Genomic DNA, 9598 nt, shown 5'->3' with positions numbered 1-9598 from the left:
TGTCGTACGAAGGCTGGAACGGACACTGTTTGAGAAGGATGTATGATGAAAACCAACGAACGAAAACGTAAAACATGTTGGACCAAAGCGCATTGTGACGGACCAAACCACGGAAACACTTCTCCCTTTATTATTAGGTATAGATTAGGTAGTATAGACTAGGAAATTTGCCCGTGCGTTGCATCGGGAGAGAAACGTGGCTAGTGAAAACTCATACCTCTAATTCTTCCAGAATTTATAATATCACTTGTGCATAATTAATGTAGCTTGAACACTTTCATCTTTGGTAGCGACTTAGATTTTTTATGTCGTTTTTCCTACTTTTTTCCCGAGTTAATTGTCACAAATTTATGTATACTTGTTTTGGTGTATAAATACATATAAATATAGATAAATTTGTGACATCTAAGTCAGGTATAATTCTTTTATGTAGACTGAATTTCTCACCTTTTAAACACTAAATATACTTTTCGGTGTAAATATTTGCATGTCCTCCCCTGTCAATTATACGGACGCCACATAATTTAAAGGTTTATTATAAATTTGGTCAAGAACTATAAACTATATGTCATAAAAGTTTTACTATTTGGTTAACAAATATAAATTACATGTCATAAAGATATACTAATGGATAGGTTTTTAAACACGGATCTGATATTATAATTTTCACGACATATATATAATGTTTTTTGATCAAATTTATGTTAAAGTTTGAACTATATGTCGGCTTAATAAAACTGTTACTAAAGATGCAAATCCCAGGTTAGGTGGGTGCGCTTTCTAACAATATCATACTTACACAAGAACCCAAAGTGTCCATTGCAGTTAATAGCTGCTGGATGGAATCAATCCGTTCATCTTCTTTTCTGCACCACATCTTCTTTCCTATCTTCTCACACCTCATAGGAAATCAATTTATCTCTATATTATTTGCTCTCTTAGTCTATCTGAATGTCTTATGTCCTGCTTCTACGTCAGCTTCAACCACCGCAGAAAACTCGATATGCAGGTCACCGCTGGTGCGGCTAGTGCAGCACAACCAGGTCAAGTTGTGTAGCTAATGCACAGACCAAAATAGGACGCAGATAGAAAACCAAAGAAACATATGGCACGGTTGCCACCACCACATCAGCTAATCGCCACCGCACTCTTGTGTTTACCGTGATAGCACCACCAATGCTGATTTGGTATGGGTTTTCCAGTTTGCAATCGTGGCACTTCTATCCTTGGCCAGGGACTTGGCTGCTTCTTGCGCCTTGCCCTCCTTGGATCGGCGTAAGCCGCGCGGACGTAGTCCGCCTGGGCAGCCACCGGAGACGATGTTCTCGTGAGTTTCCCATGGTTGACGTCGTCCGCCTACTCCCACAGCCGCTCGTCCGCATGGTGGCATCAATGGTGAAGCTCGCGGCGGCGTCAGGTAGCAGAGCAAGGAGTGGCCGGAGCTCCGTCGGGCGCGCGGCGAGCTAGTCCGGGCGGGCAAAACCAAGGCATCGATCGGGGATGGGGCTTGGCCGCCGGACGTCCAGGATTTCGGGAGCAGGGGGTCCACGGCGAGCTGTTCCGTTGCTCCTGCGGTCCTGCCAATGACGGAGCCGTCGTTCGTCGCTGCTGGCCGGCGTGGAGCTCCATAGTCCGAGGAGGTGGCCGATGACTCTGCACTTACGTGGATTGATAGTCGGATCAGTTTTTGGCTCATATGTTGCTGATGGCTTGGCCGCCATCGCTGCAGGGCAAGGACTGTTCCATAAGCCTGACTTATAGCACGATCTCATCAGACGTTCTAGCAGCGGTCCTGCAAGACGCAAGTGCATATGCTGCTGGCCTACTGCTGGCTTGGCCGCCATCGTGGTAGGGCGAGGACTGATGCTATAGGTCTTACTTGTAGCACGCTGCCATGGACGTGATACCAAGCTCCCGACGAAAGAATTAATCAATTCCGCCTAGAGCTATTTGAGCTAGAGACCTAACTAATCGATCGGTCTTTTTTCTGGTACGATGTGACCAGCTGTGGGAAGGAACGCCGGGAATATATATAGCACGCAAGACCTGCTACCTGGGCAGTTTCTAGAGGAGTTTTGGATCGGGATTATGTTACCGACTTCTAGACGTATACGTAGGACAGCGCTTAGATCGTTCGATCGTATATTGCCTGGATTCTTTTTTTTTGAAACAAGGCAAGACTTGCCATTTTCATTGATAGAGAAGAAGGCGGCCGATTTATTAACGGGAAAACCGGCCAAAAACCGATACAAATGCACCAAAATCGTCATGGGAGATGACAATATTGGGCACAAACCCCCGACCGACCTGGCCAAATGCCAACAGTCGGCCACACACGCCCACGAGAGACAGCTCCGACTTGGCCGTCGAGCATCACAAGAGAACTATGCTGGGCTTGCGCCGACCGAATCATCCTCCACACCACCGGTTGCTGGTCATCGTTGCCGTAGGGGCACCCTCCACCGCAGCTCCGACTCCACAGCTCCACAACGAAGCACGAGAAGACCCGTCGGACACGCCAGTAACCGACTATCGAAGCCCAAGCCGCGACCCAAACTCTGCTTGACGCCTCATCGTTGCCAAACTGCCCGTAGCGCCCCCAGCAAGGCAACTCATCAACCATCCATCCTCGAGTCCCCAGGACGAAGCCCACTCCGAGACAATGCCCTCAACAGGGAGAGCGACGCAGAAGCGCCTCCATCGTCCGATCCCAAGGATCAGAGGTTTCCCTCCGGAGGCAGAACTCCGTGGTGACGAGAGGAGTCCTGAACGACGCTTCCAAGAAAGTCAACGGCACCCACAGGTGTCGCCGTCGCCAGTCCGGACCAAAGCCCGGGACAAGGATTTCTCCTAGGATCCTTCGCCTCGAACCACCCGAGCAACCTGCCAGACGACGACCTGCAACCGCACATCCGCAACCAAGAGCGCCACAACACCGCCTCCCCGCCGCTGCGAAGCACCAACAGATCCAAGATGGATTCTAACACCACGGACGAAAGGAAGCAAAGGGACGATGGAAACAACGGACCAAACCACGGAAACGCTTTTCCCTTTATTATTAGGTATAGATATGTCTCTTGCTAGCTCTCCTCCCCCTCTCCTTCGATTTCACTTGGCGGCGGCGATGGTCCGACAATCGATTTCATGTATCTAGCGACGGGTCCAAGACCAAGACTATTGTAAGAGGGCGGTCGCTGGGAATTACTAGTTCAAAAAACAATCTCGCTGAGGCCTTTGATCAGTTCGTCCCGCCCTGGCCGGGATTTGGATCTATTCCCGATGGGTCAGCCAGCATCGGCCTGGTCGGGAACCTAATCCCTGTGGGTCAGCCGGGATCGTCTTGACCGGGAATCAATAACGTGCCTCCCTAAACTATGTGTTCGTTTCCACCCGGTTGGTATCTCACCCCGGCCTAGCTTAATCTACATAATCTCGTTCTATTTGGGGATAAACGGTGGCGCCAAATCTCCACTAATATAAAAGGTCCCAGAAGGGGGAAGATCCATTAAATCTGAACCAACCAAAACAGATCGCATGGTCTAGATCAGCCCGGACGGACAACCATCTTCAATCGTTACGTAAATTGAACAGTCCGGACGAATCTCCACTAACGCATCTCCAAATAAAGACCGTTACAAAACGTGCCCATGCCCTTCAAGATGCCGTAACTTCCTTAGCATATTTTGTAAGGCAAACTCACCTTCATCCCGCACGACCGTCGCCTCGCAGCTCCCCGGCCGACCTTCATCCCCTCGCCGATCTTCATCCGCACAACCGTCGCCTCCCAGCGCCCTCGCCGACCTTCGGCACCACGGCCGGCCTTCGCCAACGACACCAGCGACAACGCCGTCACCCTACACATGCCAACTCGAACTGCTCCATGTCCATCAACTCACCATGGTCAATAGCTAGACCGTAGCTGCCGCCAACCGTCGCCAGCAAGTCCTTCACGAAAGACACCGTCACGGATCATCACCAACGAGACGTCACCGCCGACACCATCGAGGACGCCGCCCAGCACCTGCCGTCGGCAGCTGCTCCTCCAAGGAGGCTGCCTCACATCCTTGCACACGCGGCTTCACATCAAATTTTAAGGTACCAGAATGAAATAGCAATGTACAACTTACATCAAATAGATTTACATCTTGTGAGTATTAGAAAAGCAGTGTACCATTTAATCATACTGACAATTTGTAGGTAACAAGTTATCTTGTTGAATGAATGATAGATGAAGCTAATTCCCCTCAGTGTTGTCCAATTGAACCACCTTTCCTTCACATTCGGAATCTAACCAGAATTATAGAAAAGAGTTATAAAGAAATATAGTTAATTCAAGACTCAACTATGTGTTGTGTCAAACAAAGACTAAATCTGTGTCTATGATTCAAAATGAAATAGAGCTAACATAAACTTCAGACTTATGTACAACAAAGACACACAAGCAGCAGCCCTGCTTACACCTAAAGCCCCAAGCTATAGTTTTACTTGGTGCATACAGTTCATGAGACGATCAAGTGATAAAACAAATACAAGCATCCTCTTTCTTAGATCTTTGCATGCTAAAATGCAATAAATCGTTATCATAGAGCTATTCCTAGGAAAGGTTGGGTTGCATCATATCCATTGGCTACAATCTACAATTAGTGTAAGCGAGGAAGAGGAGGAGCAGAAACCAGCAAGTATATGTATGTGTACATGAGGAAGAGGAATGGCCATGGTATATGTATGAGTCCATCTCAAGAATCTAAAACACAATAACATAATCTTATGAATTTGATTGCCACCCCTCACCTCCTCGATCTTCTTGAATATTTTAGGCCGGTGGTCACTGGTCATGTCCTCACACAAAATCAACATCTCTGCCTTAACTTGGAGTTGCATGGCAGGCCTGATAGAGTTTGGCATGGTGTATGGCCCATCAGCATTACTACCTTGAGCAGCAGCCATAAAACAATTTTAGGACAATGCAATGACATAAAAGAACTCAACTGTATGTTTCAGAGCCACAGTTTCATACACATCTTGAAAATTAATAATTACACATCATGCATGTGGCTGTTCCACCTGCAAATTCAGTATGATAAGGCGCATCTATTCTTCAGATCACGTTGATTAGCATAAAATCGGAAACCCAGGGATCTATTCTTCTCTACTAAAAGAAATAATTAACCATGGAAGGCGATTGATAACGCACCCAAAAATTAACTTCAAAAGGAAATTGATGATTCATTCCTCTCTTATGAAAGCTCAAATAGAAGACGATTAATCATGCATGGCACATGCATCTCAAAAATATAAACAGCTGGGAAGAAGTTAGTACGGCAAGTGACATCACATTTGCAACTGCTTTGTGCAGTGGTAGCTGATAAACCTGAGAAGTTGTTATGCTTACTTCAGATTTTTTTTTTAGGTTTTTCAAGCTGTTATGTTTACTGTGTTTTAGAAAGCTCAAATTTTCACATATGCTGCAGTCTTTTAATACCATTTACTTTTGCAGGCAAAGGAAGCATAACAAAACATGTCATCATCAAACCGTACTCCATTTCAGGACATAACCATCGGGCAAAACCTAGGTGACTAACAACAGTAACTTCGTTTAAATCGCTTGCTGTTATATAAAGTTTATTTTGTCGTACATGCAGATCCTAAAGAGGTCAAAAGGCAAAGGGATAGAAAATATTATGCTAGACATAAAGATGAGATTTCAAGGCGCCGGCGTGAAGCACGAGATCTTAAAAAACAAGCAACTATACTGGATAATCTCAATAACGATACCGCAATATGGCATACACCATCTGCTGGACAATTGGGAGTCACCCAGACACCTGCAATAGGTAATGCGTTCTTAACAGCTGCTATCATATACATGACGTGATTTTGGATGCCAGTATATATGTCATACTGATTTATCATTTGCTATCATATTTCAGGCATGGCTCCATTTGTGCAGCAGACAAATGCATGTCAACTTCCTCAACCAGATTCATGGCAATCCTATGCAGATGGTTCGCTCAACCATACAGCAGGTAGACTAATATGCGACATTAGGGAATTTACTTTACAAATATAAATATTTGGGATAACCATGTCACATTAAAATGGTACATAAAGCTCATTGAAGTAGAATTTTGGATAATGGTATATGGTTTAACTGATTTATGCCCGCGTGCAGGGATATCTGCATATTCAAGGCCAGAGGGTATCTGCACATTCAATCCCAAAAATGATACACCTGGTAAGAACCAGAACCATTGTCAACTCTACTTCAGAAAGTTCATCAACTGACAAGACGATGTATGTGTTTCACATATTCTACTTTAGGAAATCGGGAGATTGGATCTGTACATTCTAGCATGACCAATGATGTTACCACGCGATGCAGCGAGTCAGTTTTGGTTGGCGAAGATGATAGTGATTGGCTACACAGTAATCTGAGTAGAATTCCTCATGTGAGATCCCTCGAAGAAATGCAAAACGGCTCCACATCTGCAGGGGGGCATGCGCAAAAGAGCTTCATTGAAAGACCTACATATTCTGAGAAGAAACGACAGCGTGATTCTTCTGAGAAGAAACGACAACGTCAAAGGGAACGGTACTCAGCAATGACAGATGGACAAAAGGAAACATTCTTGCATAATAACCGTGAGTATAAGAAAAGGTTCTGGAAACAGAATTCACCCTTGGTCACCTCACCTTGCACACATGTCATGCAAACAGAACCATTCCAACTGAACCCAACATGTATTGTTGGTTCCTCATATTTAGTTTTCAAACTGTTAACTTAGTGCATTTGTGATCTTTTATTTAACAATTGTTATGCTATTGATGGCATATTCAGGTGACAGAAACAGTGATGATGAATCCGACCCTTCATGCATTTTTTAACCAGTTGAACAAGATGCTACGTGGGAAGGTAAAATAGCATAACAATTGTCCATCTCTTCAGTGGGCCTACATATACAAAGTTCTTACCATTATCATGTACATTATACCGATTCATCATATTTTGCTCATACATAACATGGATACCATGCAAGAGGAGGAAGAAACAATGCATGATGATGACGAGGAGTGCAGGATTTTTAGTGGTCTAGGTAATTTCACTGTTAAATTCTAATATGAAATTGTGGGATATCTATTTTACTCCTCATTACATTTGTGCAGAAGATGTGTTCGATTCTTATAGAGTGACAATTGATGTTCCTCAAAGTAAACAGAATGATGATCCTTATGACTTCGTGTACCATAATCTACCAACCAAGCATCATGCTTTGAAGCCAGTAAATGACTGCATCTATTGTGGCGCAATGAAGTTCCAATATGAGGGACCCGCGTTCTGCTGCAGAAAAGGAAAGGTCAAGATAGCTACCTCTGAAGTTCCTCAAGAGTTGCATCAGTTGTTTACAAGTTAGGTTGATGCTGACGCAAAATATTTTAGAAAGCACATACGATATTTCAACACCCACTTCTCCTTCACAAGACTTGGAGTCACCCTTGATAAGACGGTTAGCAATGCGGCGAGAACCGGTGTGTATACATTTGTAGCACAAGGGGCAATGTATTACAAGTGGATGATCTGGTGCCTGCCTGGTGGTCAACGACCTAGGAATCTTCAGCTGTACTTCTATGATACAGATGAAACCTTGGAACATAGAGTGAAGCGGTCCCCAGACCTTGATATCAATATCATACGGAAGATTCTGGAGATACTAGAGGATGACCCATATGTGCAGACCTTTAAGAGCATTGGATCTATTCCGAACCTAGAAGAATATAGGATATCCCTTAACACAGATATAAGACTGGACCAGCGAAGGTACAATGCCCCCACAGCTTCCCAAGTGGCCGCGATGTGGGTTGAATGGGAGTGACCCACAAAACACTTTTGATAGGCAAGTTGTCCTGTATGGCAAAGGGGACTGTCCTATATTTATTAGAGCATACTATGGTTGCTACGATCCTTTGGCGTATCCATTATTTTTTCCGAGAGGGGAAACGGGATGGAACCGTTGTATACCATATGAAACACCTTCTAAAGTCGCTCAAGAGGACAACGAGGATGACACCGAGCATGAAGACATGCATGGTCTAGACCAGACCTCGAATGTACATCTGGAACGAAACACGGATGAGGTACCAGGTAATTATGATCATGCTTTCAACGTGTTTCACATTTTATTCATTGTTAGTGGAGACCACCGATTAATCATTTTTTTATCCATGTTCTAGACGATGAAGAGGAGCAGGATGATGACGAAACCGGAGGGTCCAGAAAATTTGTTCCGCAAGGGAGTACTACTGCTTCAAGCTACAAGTCAGGAAAGGACTTTTTAACATTATATTATTCAGTGCACGCGGGTTCCAGCAATGGGCAGTTGACATGTACATCAAGATGGAGACTATGAGACTTGATTTCTTCTCCAAGCCTAAGAATCAAAAGCTCATTCGTGCGGATCTATACCAGGTGTCATAATGTTACCCGTTTTCATGTTATATTACACATGCATTGCCCCTACGCATTTAAATTTACTTCTCAATGATGTTTTTGATGATTTATTTCTTAATGGTGTTGTTGACGTCATGGATGCTGGCGAGACACGTGGTTCTCATGTTGGTAAGAGAATCGTGCTCCCGAGGACTTTTCCAGGAGGTGATCGAGACATGCAGCGAAGATTCCTTGATGCAATGGTGATAGTCCAGCGGTTTGGGAAGCCTGATTACTTTATCACAATGACTTGCAACCCGCACTGGGATGAGATTACATCCAGACTTGAACCCGGGCAGACACCACAAGACCGTCCAGACCTTGTGGCGAGAGTATACAGGGCCAAATTGCGAAGTATGAAGGATCTCTTGATAAAAAAGAAGTACTTTGGTGAGGTTGTTGCATATGTCCATGTTACCGAGTTTCAAAAGAGGGGGCTGCCACATGAGCATATGCTTCTGATCATGAGCTCGGATAGCAAGCTGACAAACCCAGACGGATACGACAAGGTGATATCAACAGAACTTCCTAACAAGGACAAGTACCCTATATTGCACGCTCTGGTGGTCAAACACATGCTCCATGGACCATGTGGTGCTCTTAGGAAAAATTGTCCTTGCATGATAAATGGTGAATGTCGATTTCGCTATCCTCGGCAGTTTTGTGATGCTACACAGCAAGGAAAGGACTCATATCCTATCTATAGGAGGAGGCATGATGGTCATTGATACGTCCAAAACGTATCTACTTTCCCGAACACTTTTGCTGTTGTTTTGCCTCTAATTTGTGTATTTTGGATGCAACTAACACGGACTAACGCTGTTTTCAGCAGAACTGTTCTGGTGTCTCGTTTTTGTGCAGAAATCCAACTTTCAGGAAAAACCTCGGGATTTTGACAGAAGGCCCTATTTTCCCAGGAAACTCACGGAGCCAGAAGGGCAAGTCAGGTGGAGGCCCGAGGGCCCCACACCCTAGGGCGGCGCGGCCCAGGAGGGGGGCGCGCGGCCCTAGCGTGTGGCCCCCTCGGCAGGCCTCCGACGCCCTCCTTCGGACTACTTATCGCCCTCGACCTAAAAACGCACGGGAGGAAGTCGAAGTCGCCAGAAACCCTCC

The sequence above is a fragment of the Lolium rigidum genome, chromosome 1 (genome assembly GCF_022539505.1).
Source record: "Lolium rigidum isolate FL_2022 chromosome 1, APGP_CSIRO_Lrig_0.1, whole genome shotgun sequence".
NCBI lineage: Eukaryota > Viridiplantae > Streptophyta > Magnoliopsida > Poales > Poaceae > Lolium > Lolium rigidum.
This window is presented reverse-complemented; position numbering follows the sequence as displayed.